Genomic DNA, 22,233 nt, shown 5'->3' with positions numbered 1-22,233 from the left:
TCACCTATTTCCTCCCAAGTATGCTACACTTACCAAAAATCTCAAATTGCCCATACTGTATCTCAAAGTGTTATTTTCTGAAGGAAATCTATCTCATTTACATAAATCTAACTACTTCCACTGTTTCCCTATGGAGCCTGTTTCATAGATTTACCACTCACTCATTGAAATATTGTTTCTGCAGATTAGTTTTCAATTTACCCCCTTCAAGTACAGGCCGTGTCCTCTGATGCGGCTGCCCTGGACAAGGTAAAACAGCTCATCATGGTCTGCATCATCTCGTCCCTTTAGAATTCTATTAAACTATTTTCCAATGAGAACGTGCCTAATTTATGTGATCACTCTTCATAATCTAATCCCTTCATCCCCTCAATCATTCTGGTTACTCTATTCTGTATCCTTTCAATAACTGCAATATTCTTTCTGTACTGTGGTGACCAGAACTGTATACAGTATTCCAAATGCAGTTGCACCAACCATTTATAGAGTGGCATGATTACCACACTATTTCAACTCAATATTGACCTAATAATTGATTCCAACATCTAATTTGCTTTACTCCTTCCCACAATCCATGGGTTTCCCACAATGGACCTGCATAAATATTGTGCATGGAAAGGCACACCCTCATCTAGGGCAGTGGTCTGAAGTGTTAAACTCTCAGAGTATATCTGCTAATACAATAAATGTGTATGTTGAATTTAATACATATAATTTGTGCAATTTGAAGTGTGCTTTCTGAGTTGTGAAGAACGCATGCTCATCACATGTTTCCTCACTCATTATAGTGATCAGTGAAATTTCCGCCGCTAGTCATAGTAATAATTACAAAGGTATTTGTTTTCAAATGAATGTGCTTAATTAAACAAATGTCTATCAAGATTGTGGGGGTAGGGGGTAAAACTGACCAATTACCAATTGGGAAATGTTTCCTTGCAGTCCGATTCCCTACTGGTCCAATGGTTTATCCATATACAATGCCCAGCAGCTCTATGGGGATGAGGGTGAATGGATAACCCCACTGCATACAATTGGAATCAGATTACAGATTCATGAGAAAATTAAGCACTGCCCTTGGGCCCTCTCCGATTATAGTGCCTGACATCCCCAGTGTAACTGATGTAGGGCTGCTCCTTTACTTCTTTTTTGGTGTAGAGATCAACTTTGGCATCAATGGGGAACTGGTCAACATGCAGTTCCTGTAAAGCTCAACAAGACAGAACAATATATCTCAAACTGTTGAATTTGAGATCACTAGGTTGACAAGGGTCCAATAGTTTAAAGCACCAAACTCAGTAGGACAAGCACACGGAGCTGAGACCTTGCTAGTAAAACAACTTGGTGAACTAACATAGCATTGTCAGTGAGGACAATTTTATATGTCAACATTATTAAAGCAAAAACATCATCAACAGTTTGTTTCTGCCCTTCAGCATATGGTGATTCGTAACTTTATGTCACCAAGGTGAGGTGACTAAGTTGAAGAGAGATGTTGCAATAAAAGTCTTGCTATGCATTACAAGCTTTTCAGGAGTTGACAGCAATTTATTGCAGTTCATTTTACATATGACCAGGAGTAGGCCATTCAGCCCCTCAAGCCTGCTCTGCCATTTGATAAGATCATGGCTGATCTTATTGTGGCCTCAACTCCACTTTCCTGTCTACCCCAATACCCTTTGACTCCTTTGTCGATCAAAAATCTATCTAACTCAGCCTTAAAAATATTCAATGACCCTGCCACCACTGCTCTTTGGAGAAGAGAAATCCACAGACAAATACGCTCTCAGAAAAAAAAATTCTTCTCATCTCTGACTTATATGGGAGATCCCTTATTTTTAAACTGTGCCCCCTATTTCTAGTCACCCCCACAAGGGGAAGCATTCTCTGAGCATCCACTCTGTCAAGTCTCCTCAGGATCTTATATGTTTCAAAAAGATCACCTCTCAGTCTTCTAAACTCTAATGGATTTAGACAGGCCCAACCTGTCCAACCTTTCCTTCATCAGTCTTTGTACTGACACCTCCACTTCACTGACTTGCAAACCAAGACAGCAGTTGGTGAGACAGAGGGGATAAAAAGAGATAGGATAAAGGCAGAAAAGAGGCAGAAAGGCAGATAAATTGAGAAGTAGAGAGATAGGCAAAGGAGGGAGAGAGACAGAAAGGATGGAGAAAGGAGAGAGACAAAGAAATGAGATAGAGACGAAGAAGGGACAGCGAAAGGAGAGGGAAACAAAGAATGTGACAGAAGAGAGAGACAAAAATAGAGAAAAGAAAGACCGAGACATATTGGGATGACATTTTCTGCTAGATCCTAAATCAGACAGTGGACAATATAAGGACAAGGAAAGGGGTGGGATCAGTGTTGGAGTTCTGATATGTTCCTAGCTGCTCAAGAAATGTATTTGCGACATTAATAACTACTTCCTCCTCAGCACAAGGCATGTTAGAAGATGTGCATCGAAATGTAAAAAATACTTGCAGTTCAGAACATTCCATTCAAAAATTCAACTGTCCAGTCCAAAACCAGTTGGTTGGCAGCCCAAGGTCAGTCAATCCCAGAGACTGCAAGTAGGGTGCAGCATTTTGGGAGTCCCCATGGAATTGATCTCACTTATTAAGGGAGCATTCAAAATATGATAAACTGAGTTTGAGACACAACGCCATGACTGATGAAGATGATGTTATCAGTGGGTTTTTTAAAACTGTACTCTTTCCTGATGGAAGTGACCACAGTGCCTGAGATTGTGAGGGATAGGAATTGCTGAGTGCATTGAAACTTTCTAAAGGCCTCCTCTTGTGGGATTTTAAGAATACAGCAATCTCAGAAAGCATGGCCCGCACCTGACTCGCGTTTAGCAGCAAATATCCGAGCGAGCAGGCATTTGTAAACCTCAACTAAATAAATCAAAACTGAGAAGCTGAATTCTTGGCTCAGAATCAGAGTTCTTCATCCAAATTGGTGGTGATAGCAATGACTCTTAATATGAAGCATCAGGATATCCTGAATAAAATGTCAAACCTCACCCCAAATGCCAATCCCTCAATTTTTATTAACTGCAATTTTTGACAACTAGTGTTGCTATATTAAAAGGTACAACTCTCACTAAAAGTAACTAAAAGTAATCTTAGCCTCACAAAAACACAATGTGAGATTCCTGTAATGTGTTATGCACAGTTTTAATAAACTTTAAGTCATGTGCATCAACCTTGGGTATACTACTTCAAAGAACCACTGAGAAATAAGAATACAGATCAGACCAATAAGGAATAAGACCCAGACTGGGGTACAGTTCCACAGGCACCAGCAGCTGTCTGATACTTTTTTTTTATTCATACAGGGGATGTGGACGTCACTGACTAGGCCACCCTTTATTGCCCATCCATAATTGCCCTTGAGAAGGTGGTGGTGAGCTGCCTTCTTGGACCGCTGCAGGCATTGCGGGGTCGGTATACCTACAGTGCAGTAGGAAGGGAGTTCCAGGATTTTGACCCAGTGGCAGTGAAGAAACAGCGATATCGTTCCAAGTCAGAATGGTGTGTGGCTTGGAGGGGAACATGCAGGTGGTGGTGTTCCTATGTTTCTGCTGCCCTTTTCCTTCTAGGTGGTAGAGGTTGCGGGTTTGGAAGGTGCTCTTGAAGGAGACTTGGTGAGTTGTTGCAGTGCATCTTGTATATGATACATGTGCTGCCATTGTGCGTCTGTGGTGGAGGGAGTGAATTTTGAACATGGTTGATGGTGTGCCAATCAAACAGGCTGCTTTGTCTTGGATGGTGTTGAGCTTCTTGAGCATTGTTGGTGTTGCACTCATCCAGGCAAGTGGAGAGTATTCCATCACACTCCTGACTTGTGCCTTGTAGATGGTGGACAGACATTGGGGAGTCAGGAGGTGAGGTACTTGCCACAGAATTCCCAGCCTCTGACCTGCTCTTGTAGCCACAGCATTTATGTGGCTGGTCCTGTTCAGCTTCTGGTCAAGGTGACCCCCAGGATGTTGATCATGGGGAACTCAGCAATCCTAATGCCATTGAATGTCAAGGGGAGATGGTTAGATTCTCTCTTGTTTGAGATGGTCATTGCCTGGCACTTGTGTGGCACCAATACTACTTGCCACAAATTCACATTATCATTGTTCGCATAGGAATTCAGCAATACTATGAAGGTGGAGGTAGGCGGTGTTGTGTTAGAGGTGATTTGAAAGTTCAGCTCAGGGTCAAAAAGGACTCCTTGGTGTATTTGTGCAGCAAACTCATAAATGCATTCTTCATAACTATATCAGACAAAGGAAATCATATTGCAGAGCACAAAATCCAAAGTAAGGAGGCAAAAACAGAAATTCAGCTGTTTCCACGACCATAGGGAACTGGAGCAGAGCTGCACTGATTCTCTCAACATCATCCGGCCATCTCTCTTCGCTGCATTGCTTGCTTTGCTGTTGTTTTCCACTAACCCCAACACAAACTCATTTCAGAATTTTCATTGAATCTGTTTAAAGTTTCTTTCTACTTAATCAGGCTCTGCCAACTCTGCATCAGAATGGGTTAGAGGAAATGGGTAAGACTGGCACTCAGCCTTTGGCCGATTTGTTCTGTGCCAGCGAGAAATTTAAATTGCTCCAATTAGCACTCTGCAGAGGGAAGCGCCACATACATAATGCACCAGCAAAATAGAACCTTGGGGATGGTTAAGAGGGAGGTGAATTTGTTGATCGAACCTCGGTGAAACATTCAATGACAATGTTTTCCTTTTCCAAAATGCAAACTCAAATCCCTGCCTAGAATGTGTAGCATTTGAAAGGCCTGCAGCAGGTATTTGGCCAGTTGAAGAGACATTTGAGGCAGGCAGAATCTACAAAGACATAACTTTAAGTCATGAACAGCACCTCAAATCCTGTCAAATAAGGATTAGCTTTATCCATTCCTCAGCCAATTTTGTCTCAATTCCTGAAGACATTGAATAGGCCCAATTTAATGGGTTTTGAGTGAGTTAAAATCTGGCCCAATTAATTAAGCCAGACTTTCACTTTTGCTGGTGGCAGAAAACCAGCAGGGGCAGTAAACTGGGCTGCGTATTAGCCAGATCAGGCTGCTGCAGTCACTTTCAGCCTTGGCCGAAGTGCAAAGATTACCCTCATTAGGATGGTTCCCCAGGTGCTGGGAGCTCCCCTGGATCCCCACCATGCAAACCAGTAAATAAAAGTAGGCCATTCAACTCTGGAGGGCATCACGGCTGAGCTCGATCTTATTGTCACATCAGGAGGCTTTCTCTGTGAAATAGGCATAACAAATTCTAATCATGTTATTTCACTATACCTGATGTATAGCAGAAATCTTCTTCATGCTCATCACAACCCCTCCCCACACCAATGATCAAATACTCTGACCATCCACTAGGAGATCACTAAATAATCCTCAGAAGCTGCAACTCTGGTGTATTCTCTTACCTTCTCCAGCCCAGCCAATTGCAACACACCAATTGCAGCCTGGGGTAAAGTGAGCGAGCAGCACAACACAGGAATAGGGCCCTGTGATCTATATGGTTTCATATACATTAGGGCATTTTTCTCTAACCTGCCAAGTAAGATCAGGTTTGATAGTTTAAATAAAAAAGCACATTAAAATACTAGAAATTCTGATTAAAATCTGTTCCTGTATGCCACTTACTGTGCTTCTACCAAATTTTTCTCAGTACTTTTGCCACAGAAGAGAAGACAGGAAACAGTAGGGTAGTGGGATTAAGAGTAAGGAGTTGGGATTGCGAGTGGGGATTAATTTTGTATTGCTCTACCAAAAGGATAGCGCAGACATGATGGGCTGAATGTCCACCTGCTGGATGAATTTCTATGACTTTCTACCTCGCTCCTCAACTTTAAAAGCCTCATCAGAAATTATATTTTTGGCCATCTTTCCTAACCCTTCCACTACTGCTCAGAGCCAATTTCCCCTCGGTCAGAGGTTTCAGGATGTTTGCTACATTAAAGGGGCTATATAAGTGCAAGTTCCTGCTTATAAAAAACTATCTGTGTAATATTACTTGCCCCTTTGATATGTGAACTGTAGAACATAGCTACCGCAGGAGCACATCTACACATATCATACTCTGTCAGGCTACACCCACAACCCCCTGATCATGTGACACAATATCACATCCTCTGCTGATCTTCACTTACAGCCTGTTAAGGTGGTCCTCTCTTAAGGTGGTCCCATGTCTCACAACATCCCCATTTTTCTAAAGATAAAAACATATGTACAATATACAATGATGTTGCAGTTCAGACTAATTATACATGATTAAAACAAAACATCATTTACAAGTAAGCAAGTTTAACACTCTCTAAAATGTAGAGGAGGTTTGCTTATTCATCCCAATCTTGTTATCGAAAACTTCTTTCCAGAGCTGAGCTCGACTTGACAACTCCTCTGAGACTCTGATTACTCAAAACTCTGGTTAGCCTCTGTGCTCTGTTATGACCAGATGAGAAAGAGGTCTGGGGTTCCCTTTCAGCCTTCACCTGGTCTTACTGTAACAGGGTTTAATTTTTAAACACACTGTGTTTTCAGCTCCCCGTTGGTGAATCCTTTTTCAGTGCTTTCCAATTATTAGGCAAAGAAACCAGCACAACAGGTTTTCACAGGTGTAAAGAAGAAAAGTGAAATTTTATTAAACTTAAACTCTAATTTGGCTAATGCCTATGGATACACACCGCACCCTATGCTAGCATGTATATACGATGCACACATGCAAAAAGAAGAAAAATAAAGTGGAAAGGTTTGAGGCAATGTCTGAAGAGTTGTTGTTATGGTTCTTCGAGCTTGCTGTAGAGTCCTTGATTATAGGTAGATCTTGCTTTTCATTGGGGCCCAGTATTCTTCTTAAACCTTATTCACTGTAGGAGACTTTTCTCTCTTAGGGTTCATGTGGCTTCAGTGGATTCAGAGGCTTGTGAGAAAGAGATGGGAGCAGACAGGAGCGAGATCTTCTCAGTCCAGGAGCAAACAGACTTTCTGCCCAAATTGTTTGAACAAATTCAAAAAACTCCAGTTGCTCAGCAGGTTAGTCATGTGACTAGCTGGTTTGACCATGTCCGTTTGTGTATTCGCCTATCTTAACAGTCAACCTGGAATGTGAGCTCCGCCACCTTCAACGTCTGCTGATCAAAAGTCTATTGTTGGTTGAATGTCAGGGAATGGCTCCTTTGTCCTTCCAAACACTGTCTGTTAATATGCAAATGTATTTTCCAGCCACGACTGATCTGTTTAACAAGTCCTTTCTTTAGTGTGCCTCATTCTTGGCAGGTGGGGGCCTGGCATGAAAGCTAGTAACTAACCTCTGTACATTCATCTTCAGAGTTTGTCTTTGAATGTGTTCACAATGCCGCAGCATTTTCACATGCAGTGTTGTCATAATAAGCTCTCTGAGCTAACTTTAGTTCTGTCTGAGAATCACACCATTGGGCCTCGTACGATCTGGACTGTTCACATATCCTCGCAACCACTGCAGGATACCAAGTTCTAGAAGCATGATTGAGGACTCTGACTCTCTGTCCTACTTACAATTGATTTTGGTCCTGTGTGCCTGTCATATGGTGCCTTCATCTTCCCTTGTTTAGACAGAAGTATATCCTTTACTATGGAAAACTTACAGAGGTGACGACTGGGCAGGGTGATTCTTACCTGCCTTCCAAACAGCAATTCTTCAGGCGACGGTAAGACCATGTCTGATGGAGTAGCTCAGAGGTGCAACATCACAACCTTGAGGTCTTGACCCATCTGCCTACACTTTAAAATAAGCACTTTGATGGTGTACAACATGCATTCAGCCATGCCATTGGACTTTGGATAATGCGGCGACGATGCAATGTGACGGACTCCCCACCTGGCACACACGTCTTGGAATGGTCTTCCTGCATATTGCGGCCTATTATCGGAGACAATTTCTTCCAGCAAGTCAAATAGGTTGAACATAGCACTGACCGTATCAGCAACCACTGCACTTGACTTATTTTGTAACTTCCTGATGATCGGAAACTTAATGAAGTAATCTGTAACAAGGAGGAAATCATCACCTTGAATGTGAAATAAATCTTTGCCGATCTTCGTCCATGGATGTGAAGGTGTTTCATGTGGAATCAAGGGTTCCTTCTGTTGATTTGGTTGACAACTTTGACACTGCCTCACAGGATTTCACCATTGTTTCAACATCACTGTTGATTCCTGGCCAGTAGACCGTCTCTCTGGCAAGGTATCTGGTATGTTTTATTCCGACATGCCTTTGATGAAGTTGGATTAGAATATCAGAACACAGAGCTTCAGATATCAGGACTGGTGTTGCTTTGAAATTTCCCCATTGTGATACACTGAGCTCGTCTCGATACAGCCAGAAACAGTGTAGACATTCGGTTACTTCCTGTCTGGTGTTAGGCCATCCTTTCATAATCAGCTTCTACAACAACAATAGGGTAGGGTTACATGCTATCTCATCTCTTAGCGGCTCACATTTGTAGGGTCCAAAACTCATGAGGTCATCTTCAATCTCAGTATCCAGACCATGGACATGTAAATCTAGCAAGACATCTGTATCTTTATTCTGGTTAAGCAACCTGCTCAGAGTGTCCAATGTGACCATTTTGCTGCCCGGTTTATATCGAACGTCACAATTGTAGCCCTGGACCATCACCAAAAGTCTCTGCAACCATGGAGGAGCACTCATGAGAGTTTTGCACTATGTGGTTTCAAATGGCTTGTGGTCAGCCTCCACAGTAAAATAGTTTCTCAACAAGTAAGTGTGAAACCTACTGATACCAAAAAACAGATCCAAGGTTTCACGTTTGATGTTAGAATAATTGGATTGGGTTTGCAACAAAGTCTTCGATGCGAAGGTGGTTGGCTTGATGCAGATGCTTAATCCCTTCTGGGACGCATCGACCTCGAGCATGGTCTCATTGGTCGTGTCGTAGTACTGTAGCACGTTATATTGACTTGACAGAGCTAACTTGAAGGACTCAAACACCTACTGGTGGTCTGCCTGCACAAGTAAGAAGTCTCTTTATGCAGCAGTTCCCTAAGCGGTGCTGCTCGCTCAGTGAAATTGGGACCAGGAAGGTTAAACAGCCCTAGACACCGTTGTAGGTTTTCCCAGTCCTGAGGAGTTGGAATGGCTCTGACCAATTGATCTTATGAGTCTGGGCATATTCCTATGGCAAAATATATCAACCCAAAGAAGTTGATGTGCCCAACGTTGACCTGGCACTTCTTACTATTAAACACAAGGCCTTCACGATGAGCAGCCAGCATTAGCAAATACAAGTTTCAGTCATGCTTTGCCTTGCTCCATCTCATCACTGTAATATTGTCGGCTATATAGATACAGCCCAAGACGTTTTCCATTCTCCTGTCCATGTATTATTGGTAAATGTTCTGACTGATGCACCGACCAAATGGTAACCATCTGAAACAGTATCTCTCGAATGGTATTCTAAAGGTTGAGAGTAGCTGGGACTTCTTGGCTAAGTGGCCATGCTTTGCGTTGAGCTTTGAAAAATACTTAGCACCAGTAAACTTAGGATTTAGCTCCTCCAAGGTCGGGATTTTATTCCGGCATATCTTGAGGGTTAAATTCAGTCATCGCAGGCCTAAGCAAATCCTGAGATTGCCATCTTTCTTCAGCACGCAGGTAATGGATTTGTACCAATCGGAATGCTGGTGCATTTGGTGGATGACTCCGTTGCACTCCATCTCATCCAGCTCCACTTTAAGCTTTTTGCACTTTCTTGGCGTGTCGATAGTAGGAACTACATCCTCCATCATGTGCAATATGGCATCACCCTTGAAATCAATGAATGCATCAAACCTGTCTGGGTAAAGTAGTTTCAGGTCTCTAACCAACTCAATGCACTCCTTGTTGCAATCTTCCGTACCTTTCGGTGCGGTGCTGACCTCATGGGTTGTGATGATTCATAAATCTTGGCACACTGGAAGTCCTGCGACAACTGGTCCAGTTGTGCCTACAATATAAAACATCTGTGGTAGCCATTCAGAGCTCCCACAGCTGTATTGTAAAGTTATTGTTCCATTGCACTTGATTGGAGAACCATTGTAGACAGTCAGCCTAGCTGTTGTGGGTCGTAACATAGATTACGATTTCTTTCAGTACATGTCCTTCAGTATACAGATGGGCAGAATATTTGCACTTACTCCAGTGTCAATTTTTACTCTTAGATTATGCTTGCCATCTTCTGTGGACATATAATCCCGATCATGGCGAATGCCTCAGATTGTGTAATAGCATTGACATGTTGATCCAGATTAACTATGAGAAATGCTTGTTCGCTGTTTGCACGAGTGCATTCTTCACCCATGTCCTCCTGGCAATCTGTCTCTCTGCTGATCTGATGGACCTGCTTGGGCTTTTGTTGTGTGTTGGCGTAGCTCTTGTTGTGTCTTCCATCCTCTCTTGTAGACATTCTCTCTGCATGTGATCTGCCATCATTCCTCTGTGCAGTATCTCAGCTCAGCTTTCTGCACTGCCTTGCCCAATGTCCTCGCATGCTGAGCTTTGCTCAGGTCCTGGTACACCGGACAACTGCGCATTGGGTGAGTCAGGCCACATTTACCACAAGGCTTAGCAAACCTCTGAGCCTTGGTTACCATACCAATTGTCGTAGCCACCCACAACGCATGTAATTCTTGGTGCCCAGCCATGATGGCTTCAAATTTCCTTCCATCATTGAGTAGTATATTTATGGTGTGCCCTTTCTTCTTTTCTAGCAGGTCTTTTTGAAAGGCCCCTAGTGGGGTAAATGTGATTACTAGCTCTATAACTCATTCCAACAATTCAATATCTGCAAAGTCGCATTCTTGAGCATTGTCTCAACACCTTGCAACAAACTGGTCAATAGACTCATCCTGCCTTTGCCAGTAGATCATAAGCTCAAACCTATGTACTCAAAAATTGACTTTCACCTTGAGTTGCTGTTCCAGGAATGTCCATAGCTTGATAGAGTCCTTCTAATCCTGAGCTGATAGTGGTGGTGTAGTGGTAATGTCACTGGACGAGTAATCCAGAGGCATGGACTAATGTCCTGGGGATATGGGTTCAAATCCCACCACAGCAGCTGGTGGAATTTAGCTTCAATTAATTAATAAAATTCAATTAATTATTGAAATCTGGAATTCAAGGTTAGTGTCAGTAATGGCACCATGAAACTATCATTGATTGTCAAAAACCCATCTGGTTCACTAATGTCCTTTAGAGAAGGAAATCTGCTGTCTTTACCTGGTCTGACCTACTTGTGACTCCAGACCCACAGCAATGTGGTTGACTCTTAAATGCCCTCTGAAATGGCCTAGCATGCCACACAGTTCAAGGGCAACTGGGGATGGGCAATAAATGCTGGCCTTGCAAGTGATACCCACATCCCATGAAGAATTAAAAAAATAGCTACTGCAGGAGCACATCTGCATACATCTTACTCCTTCGGGCTACAGTCACAACTCCCTGGTCATGTGTGATGTGACATTACTTCCTCTGGTGATCTTCACTTACAGCCTCTTAGGGTGGTCCTACATCCCACAACAATCTGCATTTCTATAGCATCTTTCAGGACATCTAAAAACACTCAAAAACAATTAAGTACTTTTGAAGTGTAGTCACTGTTGTAATTTAGATTTATGATAGGTTAAGTCCCACAAGCACCACTGAAGCTGACTGAACTTCAAACAATGCTCTTGACATGTCCATTGTTTCGGCCTTTAACAAAAATTCAATTGGAAGTGGCTCCATAAAATGAACAGGATACTAAATTTGATGAACACATTGGGATACATTACAGTTGTTGTTTACTGTCAGGCAAACCCCACCTGCCAAGACTGAGGCACACATTATTTCGCCACATGAACATTAAAACTTAAAAATTGCAAACCCTGACTGGAAGGACATTTGCATAATACAAGACAATGTGGAAACAAAGGGAGCCAGTCCCTGCTTCTCCACTATACAGAAGTGGTCAAACCAGTTCTAGTCACATGTCTAGCTGGCTGGAGCTTTTGGATTTGAACTTCCAACAAAGAATGTTGAAGACACTGTTACATATAAGGAGCTAGTCACATGACTAACCTGCTGAGCACTCTGGGAGCCTTTTTAATTTTAAACTTCCAACAAAGGGATCAAGAGAACACCGCGTGCTCATGGACTGAGAACATCTCCTCTCCTGCCTGTCTGCCTGCTCATCTCTCAGGGAACTGAAACCATTGAAGACACATAAACTCAGAGAGGGAAAAGGTTTCCAACATGAACAAGGATTGACTAATACTGGGCCCCACCGAAACGCAAGACCATATCTTCAATCAAGGATTACAGCAAGCTCGAGAAACAGTAACAAGATATTGCCTCAAACTGTTCTACTTACATTTTCTTCTGCTCCTTTCGGTCCCTATTTTTGCATGTTTATATCGCATGTGCATGCTAACATGGGCGCACCATATATCCATAGACATGAATCATATTAGAGTTTAAATTTAAGGTTTAATAAATTTCCTCTTTCTGCTTTAAACAAAAGAAAGCCAGTTTGTGCGCATTTTTTTGTCTTATAACTGGAAACTGAACGAGGATTCACAAAAATGGGAGCTGAAAACACAGTGTTTAAAATTAAACCCTGTTACAATAAGACCAGGCAAAGATAGTAAAAGACCCCTAGATATTGCTCACCTGGTCGTAACATTTACAATAATCTTCATTAACTAAAACCTATTCCAATCAGGCTGTTCCACGATATTCTGTTTAATTGGAAGGGTTTGGTGAAGTCTCACATGCAAAAACACGATACACTTAAATTGATAATATAATTTAATATCCAATTAATATTCATGCAATTAAGTGTCATCAACTATATTAGCATTTCTTGTAACAGATAATTAGTGCAATGTCGAGGCCTCTTATAACACATTCATTTCACTTAATTATAATATTGTACTGATTTTTAATTGTCAGACACCAAACACCAACAAATGCCTCAGACAGAGAAGCATGAAATTAAATGCATGAAGCAAATGAGTCAGGCAAATGTATTTAATGTAACAGTTTAATATTCTGTTTAAGGATAATGAAATTTATTCTCTTTCAGGCTCAGCACCGTATGGAACCCCCAAGGGAAATACAAATACCATTAACTGACGATAAATGGAAAATAAACTAGTAATGCTCCATGCAGTTTGACATTTCTTTAATGAGAGGAGAAAAGCAAAGCGATTTGCAGGTACAGATGTTGGTATTTTTCTTTGTCAGTCCATCAACACTTAATTAGAATCACAATAAATAAGTCCCTTAGAATCAAGGCTTTGTTTTATTGAACCTTACAGATATGGTCATCATAATTAATAAGAACTGAGCTCATTTGTGCTGCTGTTGTAGGGGCTTAGCACACTGTGCTTTCATCACTGGCCCTAGGATCAGACTGATGCCATAAAGTCTTCGCTCTCAGTCACCTGTAAGGGTCCAAGGCCAGTTTAGGTGGCCTCATATTCCTGACGGGGTATGGGTTCATTGTACCTAAGTATAAATTGGCAATTTTATTTTGGAGTTTATAAAGATGGGTGGTGTGGGCAATGGAAATGTCCTGGTGCAGTGGTGGGTTTCTGGTCAACAGCCTTTTTATTTAATTCATTCTTAGGATGTGGGCATTGCTGCCAAGGCCAGCATTTATTGCCCACCCCTAGTTGCCCTTGAGAAGGTGGTAGACCTGTTTCTTGATTCACTGCAGTCCATGTATCGAAGCTGCGCCCACAGTGCTATTGGTTGAGAGTTTCAGAATTTGGGCCCAGTGACTCAGAAGTAATGATAATATATGTCCAAGTCAGGATGGTGTATGACTTGGAGGGGAACTTGGAGGTGATGGTGTTCCCACGTTCCTGCTGCCCTTATCCTTCTAGTTGGTGGAGATCATGGGTTTGGAAGGTGCTGTTGAAGAGGTTACTACAGTGCATCCATTGTGCTCCTGTTGTGGAGACAGTGAATGTTTTAGGTGGTGGATGGACTGCCGATCAAGTGGAAAGCTTTATCCTAGATCATGTCAAGCTTCTTGGGTCTTGTTGCAACTGTCTGATGTGCACAGAAATGCATCGCCATTTTTAAGAGACTCCAAATAAAACTGGAGAGAAATTTATTACAGAGAAATCTATACAGGTATAGTTCCTGCTTGCCCAATATGGAGTGCTTGCTCTGTCACTGTTGAAGTACACTCCACCTCTCTTAATTCAGAGAGTTTGGTGCAAATTGGATGAGCCAAGGCTTGAGGACCTACAAGAATGTGTAGGACTATCAAGAAACTGGACACAGACTGAGATGCAGTTCAATGGGCAGCTTTCTGGTGTTGGCAAAGAATTGGATGATGGGAATGCAGGACTTGATCAAGATGAAGAAATTGACTCACCATTCTTAATTAAATCGGAGGAAGGAGTCAGGTGAGCTTTAGGAGAGGTTGAGATCATTATTTTGCTAATATACAATAATAATTAAGAACATAGGAACTGGAGGATGCAATTCAGACCCTCAAGCCTGCTCTGCCGTTCAATTAAATCATGGCTAATCCACACTTCAATTCAATTTCCTGCCTTTGTTCCATATCCCTTGATACCCATCCCCAACAAAAATCTATCGGTCTCAGTATTGAAAACCTCAATTGACCCAGCCTCCACAGGCTTTTGTGAATTCCATATTTCATTAGCTGTCAACCCACCTCCAGCTACACTGAAACTAAAGCACAAAGGAATATAGTACACCATTAAATCTATCTTTTTTTAACCTATGCATCCAATTAAATTTACCCAATTATTTATTGAATTCATTGTTCATACGTGATGTAAACAGAATACATTATCAAGACCAATGAGACATCATTTATAATCCACTCACATCACTGACAATAGATCATCTGTGACTTGTAGTTTTTTCAACCAATTCATGATCTAGAAATAATAGCCCATGGGTCAAACAAGTAAATTACTGCGAGCCGAGTGCAATATCCATGACTTATTGATTAGCTCCCACCATGCATAAGAATCATTTTCCCAAGGTACTGATTTTAGAGGGTTTATCGGAGTATCTAGAATGCTAGTCCACTCAAATGTTCCCTACCCCCACCTTCCTGATAAGCACAATTCTGAGTCAATATTCTTATTAAGGATTTGTTCCTGGTCTTTGGAATATTCCCATCTTACAGAAGCAATATTACTGGAATTTAATGCTAGACACCGCTTTCCAGGTAGTAAGTGAAAACCTTCCTTAGGTTTACGCTGTATCACTGTAAGAGATTTTATTGTTAACCACACTTCTAATGTCTTCCTGTGTGATGATGGAAAGGGAGCTTTGAGAAACAAAGTAATTTTATACTGGGGATTGCAAATTAATAACTAGAAAACACAAATTAAGATTTTGTATTGCAGTTTACTAGGATATGTGGCAAAGTTTTGCGGCTGGAATTAAAACAGCTAAATGGGATCTTAATGCATTGCTCAATGCTTTGCTTCACTTATGCACTGGCTCCTGGTTAAGCAATGCCTCAGTTTTAAAATTCTCATTCTTGTTTTCAAATCCCTCCATGGCCTCAACCCTGTAACTCTGTAACTTCCTCTAGCCCTACAACTCGAGATATCTATGCTCCTCCAATTCTGGCTTCTTTCGAATCCCCAGTTTTAATCGCTCACCATTGGTGGCTGTTCCTTCAGCTGCCTGAGCCCTAAGCTCTGGAATTCTCTATCCTTGCCACATCTCTACCTCCATTTCCTCTTTCTTTCCTCCTTAAAACCTACCTCTTTGACCAAGCTTTTGGTCAGCTGCTCTAATATCTCTTTATGTGACTTGGTGTTAAATTTTGTTTGATAATCTTCCTGTGAAGCACATTGGGACATTTTGTTACATTAAAGGTGCTATATACATACAAGTTATTGTTGTTTTTGAGAGTGTGATCCAATTTCTTCTAACACATGAGAACATTGTAAAGTTACTGTTGTGGAACATTCAGAGATAGGTTTCAGCTATTAATCTTGGCAAAGGACATGTGTGTGTTAATGCAACTAAAATTAAGCAATTTGGAGATTCCTATGGCTCTTGTCACACTAGAGACCAAAGAAACACCATCAGTGCCAACTGCTTACTTTAATGATGAAACCACCTCTGGAACATCTCCGAGACAGGGGGAATTTATTTTTTGGACTAGCTACCTAATTAGGGAAATAAATAAATCAGGCAAGCAATTAAATCATTTCTTTCCTCAAAGATGTTTTGCCCAGAGTGTGTTATAATAAATGTAATTTTTTTTCCCCCATCCTTAATAGCCTTAATTAAATAAGGCTACTGGAATCAATGAAATTTGTACAAATGATACTTCCAGGATTGCACTGCCAGTTACTGCTCCCACCTCCCTTATCAACACAGATTTCAAGAAGCTTACACTGTGTTTGGACATGGATATGCATTTTTTTCATGTTCCTCCACTTTAGCCATTTGAGTTCTGTAAAGGGGGCATTCACAAGAATATGAAAACTAAGGATAGAAAAAGACAAGCTGGTTCATCAAGCCTGTCCCATATGGTCATGATGCAACTCATGCAGACCAGGCATAATCCCCTCACCCATCCATCCACCAGCCACACAATTTCCTCAGAGAGGCAAAATACCAGAGAAAACAAACCTAGGCTATTGCAGGCTGCACAAATTGCAAATCTGGCAGATATCTCATCTGGTGGCCTCGAAGGAAGTAAAAGCTGAATCCTATGGTTGTTGCACTCACTACTACAGGAAGAGCTTCCCTGTGCTGGAATTTACTTGTAGGTCAGCATGAGGTATTGTATTGGCGATAACTTTTTGTGTCAAACAGAGTTTCGTCTATCATACTCAGAGAGTACCAGTACAAGTGGTTTCTGACATAATGCCTCAGCTCCATGCAAGTGGTGTCACCTCATCTAAATCACAAAGCACCTTTGGGACCCCCAAAGGAATTCTCATCCTCAGCATGTTACAGCAGATTCAATTGAAGTTGCAACCGATAGGATTGTTATTAACATGTCAGTCGTGGCTCAGTTGATAGCATTCTCGCCTCTGCGTTAGGAGCTTGTGTGTCCATGACAGAGACTTGAGCACAAAATCTGGGCTGACACACCAGTACTGAGGGTGTGCTGCAGTGTCGAAGGGCTGGTCTTTCAGATGGGAAGTTAAATCGAGGCCCTTTCTGCACTCTTAGTTACATATAAAAGATCCCTTGGCACTATTGGGAAAGGAACAGGCGAATTCTCCCCAGTAACCAATACAATATTTATCCCTCAACCAACATTCACAAAAAAGCAGATTGCCTGGTTATTATCTCATTGCTATTTGTGGAACCTGGCTGTGTGCAAATTGACTGTCACGTTTTCATACAACAGTGGCTAAACTTCATTGACGCTTTGGGACTCCCTGAAAGACGCTATCTAAATGCGAGTTTGTTCTTTCTTTCATTGTGAGAAAGCAAGGGAAAGGGAGCAAAAATCTTCCACATTTTAAATGAATAAAAGTTTCCCCTGATGGTTTTGAGGTACGGGCAACATTTCTGAGTCAAACCAACAGGGATGTTACAGATTTGATCCCCGGTGTGTGACTGTTAGCGGATCATGGTCAGGCAGCATACGGGATGCTACAAGTGTCCACAGTACCCCTGCATTACTCAGGCAGGGCTCCTGCTCCTGATTGTTCTCCAGTGAGCCCTATTCAAAGTGTGCAGCCGCAAGCCGGTCAAAATGTCAGTTACGGACAGAATGGAAATAATAGGCAAATCCATCAGTCTTTGGTCTTCCCAGTGTTCAGGAGACAGGAGTGTTAATTGTATATCAATTGTTTAATTATATGTAGGTGAAGGGTGTTAATTGGGGTGTCATGCAGGCCCCCTGGTGGGCACTAGGGACCTTATTACCTGCACCCGCTTTCCCCACCCCCCCTTTTCCCCCCTTCCCCTTCCCTGCTCCACCCTCTCAACTCACCCCCCAACAACCCCGTCCCAGCCCGCACCCCCCTCGCACCATCTTCCCCCCACACCCCCTTCCCCTGCACCCACCCCCCCCCCCACCCCCTTACAGCCCCCTTCCCAGCTCCCCCTCGCACCTCCCCTCCCTCCACCCCTCCACCTCGCATCCCCTCCTCCCACAGGCACCATCCTACACCTGTGTAGGGGCCCTAACAACCCCACTGCCTTGTGGGCGTCTCGGGAGAGACCAAGGCTAAGGGAGTAAACCCTAACAGATAATCCGGAGCGGAACCCTGTAGGCGGTCATGTGTCACCTTTGGCATGTTTCCGGCAGCTCCTGCAGCCATACCGTTGCCAAACGTTGTGCTCTGCACTCCTTTGGACCCCACCAGAAAGGCCGAGAGGGGGGTTTTGATGACTGGGCAACTCTCAACCTCCATAAACTTGCCCAGGCATGCGCCATGGAGAGGTCACTCCATAGTTGCCTCACAGCGACTGACGGAAGACAGCAGTTACAGGTTATAAGTCCAGATAAATTGGCGTAGAAACTGGGCGCCACGGGTTGCCTTTGTCGGTGGGAGAGGTCATTGCACCTTACTGGACAGCTACCGCCTGCCTCAAACCGGGCAGCCCCCGGTCAATAAGGTTCTGTCCCGCCACAGTCTACCTGCTTCAATGGGTGCTTGGAGCTCAGGGTCATTGCCCGAAAGGTGGACTGATACACCGCACCAAACAACACGAAAAAAGGAAAGAAGGTACCAGCCCTTCGCTTTGCAAGCTGTAACGTCAGAACTATGTGTCCTGGCCTGTCGGAAGACCTTACACAAATCAACGATTCTCGGAAGACCGCCATCATTAACAACGAGCTCAGTAGACTCAATGTAGACATTGCAGCACTTCAGGAGACACGCCTCCCCGCGAGTGGCTCTCTAGCAGAGCAAGACTACACCTTCTTCTGGCAGGGCAGGGATCCTGAAGAACCAAGACAGCATGGAGTGGGCTTCGCCATTAGAAACTCCTTGCTCAGCATGATAGAGCCTCCCTCAAATGGCTCGGAACGCATACTGTCCATCCGACTGCTCACCACCTCTGGTCCAGTACACCTACTCAGCATCTATGCTCCAACACTCTGCTCCCCTCCTGAAGCTAAAGACCAGTTCTACGAGCAACTCCATAACATCATTAGCAGCATCCCCAACACCGAACACCTATTCCTGCTGGGGGACTTTAATGCCAAGGTTGGGGCCGACCATGACTCATGGCCCTCCTGCCTTGGGCGCTATGGCGTTGGAAGGATGAATGAGAACGGGCAGAGACTGCTTGAGTTGTGTACCTATCATAACCTCTGCATCACCAACCCGTTCTTTCACACTAAACCCTGTCACCAGGTTTCATGGAGGCACCCAAGATCGCGTCGTTGGCACCAGCTAGACCTCATTGTCACAAGGCGAGCCGCCTTAAACAGTGTTCAAATCACACGCAGCTTCCACAGTGCGGACTGCGACACCGACCACTCCCTGGTGTGCAGCAAGGTTAGACTCAGACCAAAGAAGTTGCATCATTCCAAGCAGAAGGGCCACCCGCGCATCAACACGAGCAGAATTTCTCACCCACAGCTCTTACAAAAATTTCTAAATTTACTTGTAACAGCCCTTCAAAACACTCCCACAGGGGATGCTGAGACCAAGTGGACCCACATCAGAGACGCCATCTATGAGTCAGCTTTGACCACCTACGGCAAAAGTGCGAAGAGAAATGCAGACTAGTTTCAATCTCATAATGAAGAGCTGGAACCTGTCATAGCCGCTAAGCGCATTGCACTGTTGAACTACAAGAAAGCCCCCAGCGATTTAACATCCGCAGCACTTAAAGCAGCCAAAAGCACTGCACAAAGAACAGCCAGGCACTGCGCAAACGACTACTGGCAACACCTATGCAGTCATATTCAGCTGGCCTCAGACACCGGAAACATCAGAGGAATGTATGATGGCATGAAGAGAGCTCTTGGGCCAACCATCAAGAAGATCGCCCCTCTCAAATCTAAATCAGGGGACATAATCACTGACCAACACAAACAAATGGACCACTGGGTTGAGCACTACCTAGAACTGTACTCCAGGGAGAATGCTGTCACTGAGACTGCCCTCAATGCAGCCCAGCCTCTACCAGTCATGGATGAGCTGGACATACAGCCAACCAAATCGGAACTCAGTGATGCCATTGATTCTCTAGCCAGTGGAAAAGCCCCTGAGAAGGACAGCATTACCCCTGAAATAATCAAGAGTGCCAAGCCTGCTATACTCTCAGCACTACATGAACTGCTTTGCCTGTGCTGGGACGAGGGAGCAGTACCCTAGGACATGCGCGATGCCAATATCATCACCCTCTATAAAAACAAAGGTGACCGCGGTGACTGCAACAACTACCATGGAATCTCCCTGCTCAGCATAGTGGGGAAAGTCTTTGCTCGAGTCGCTCTGAACAGGCTCCAGAAGCTGGCCGAGCGCGTCTACCCTGAGGCACAGTGTGGCTTTCGTGCAGAGAGATCGACCGTTGACATGCTGTTCTCCCTTTAACAGATACAGGAGAAATGCCGTGAACAACAGATGCCCCTCTACATTGCTTTCATTGATCTCACCAAAGCCTTTGACCTCGTCAGCAGACGTGGTCTCTTCAGACTACTAGAAAAGATTGGATGCCCACCAAAGCTACTAAGTATCATCACCTCATTCCATGACAATATGAAAGGCACAATTCAACATGGTGGCTCCTCCTCAGAGCCCTTTCCTATCCTGAGTGGCGTGAAACAGGGCTGTGTTCTCGCACCCACACTTTTTGGGATTTTCTTCTCCCTGCTGCTTTCACATACGTTCAAGTCCTCTGAAGAAGGAATTTTCCTCCACACAAGATCAGGGGGCAGGTTGTTCAACCTTGCCCGTCTAAGAGCGAAGTCCAAAGTACGGAAAGTCCTCATCAGGGAACTCCTCTTTGCTGACGATGCTGCTTTAACATCTCACACTGAAGAGTGCCTGCAGAGTCTCATCGACAGGTTTGCGGCTGCCTGCAATGAATTTGGCCTAACCATCAGCCTCAAGAAAACAAACATCATGGGGCAGGATGTCAGAAATGCTCCATCCATCAATATTGGCGACCACGCTCTGGAAATGGTTCAAGAGTTCACCTACCTAGGCTCAACTATCACCAGTAACCTGTCTCTAGATGCAGAAATCAACAAGCACATGGGAAAGGCTTCCACTGCTATGTCCAGACTGGCCAAGAGAGTGTGGGAAAATGGCGCACTGACACGGAACACAAAAGTCCGAGTGTATCAGGCCTGTGTCCTCAGTACCTTGCTCTATGGCAGCGAGGCCTGGACAACGTATGTCAGCCAAGAGCGACGTCTCAATTCATTCCATCTTCGCTGCCTCCGGAGAATACTTGGCATCAGGTGGCAGGACCGTATCTCCAACACAGAAGTCCTCGAGGCGGCCAACATCCCCAGCTTGTACACACTACTGAGTCAGCGGCGCTTGAGATGGCTTGGCCATGTGAGCCGCATGGAAGATGGCAGGATCCCCAAAGACACATTGTACAGCGAGCTCGCCACTGGTATCAGACCCACCGGCCGTCCATGTCTCCGCTATAAAGACGTCTGCAAACGCGACATGAAATCCTGTGACATTGATCACAAGTCGTGGGAGTCAGTTGCCAGCGTTCGCCAGAGCTGGCGGGCAGCCATAAAGACGGGGCTAAAATGTGGTGAGTCTAAGAGACTTAGTAGTTGGCAGGAAAAAAGACAGAGCCGCAAGGGGAGAGCCAACTGTGCAACAGCCCCGACAAACAAATTTCTCTGCAGCACCTGTGGAAAAGCCTGTCACTCTAGAATTGGCCTTTATAGCCACTCCAGGCGTTGCTTCACAAACCACTGACCACCTCCAGGCGCGTATCCATTGTCTCTCGAGATAAGGAGGCCCAAAGAAGGCATGCAGGCCCCCACCTGCCAAGAATGAGGCATATTAATTTTATCATATGAACATTGATTCTAAACTGTTGCTGGGAAGCAGAGAAGGCTTGTTACAAGGGCTGCCAGACACTTAGCTGAAAAACATTTGCACACTAACAGACAGTGCTTGTGGAAACAAAGGACCATTCCCTGATACAGTCAACCCACAATGGATTTTGATCACCAGACATTGAAGGTGTAAGGAAGAGCATTCTAGAAACTACTAAGGTGATACAATCCAC

This window comes from Heterodontus francisci, chromosome 16, assembly GCF_036365525.1.
Source record: "Heterodontus francisci isolate sHetFra1 chromosome 16, sHetFra1.hap1, whole genome shotgun sequence".
Classification (NCBI taxonomy): domain Eukaryota; kingdom Metazoa; phylum Chordata; class Chondrichthyes; order Heterodontiformes; family Heterodontidae; genus Heterodontus; species Heterodontus francisci.
Note: the sequence above shows the minus strand (reverse complement) of the source record.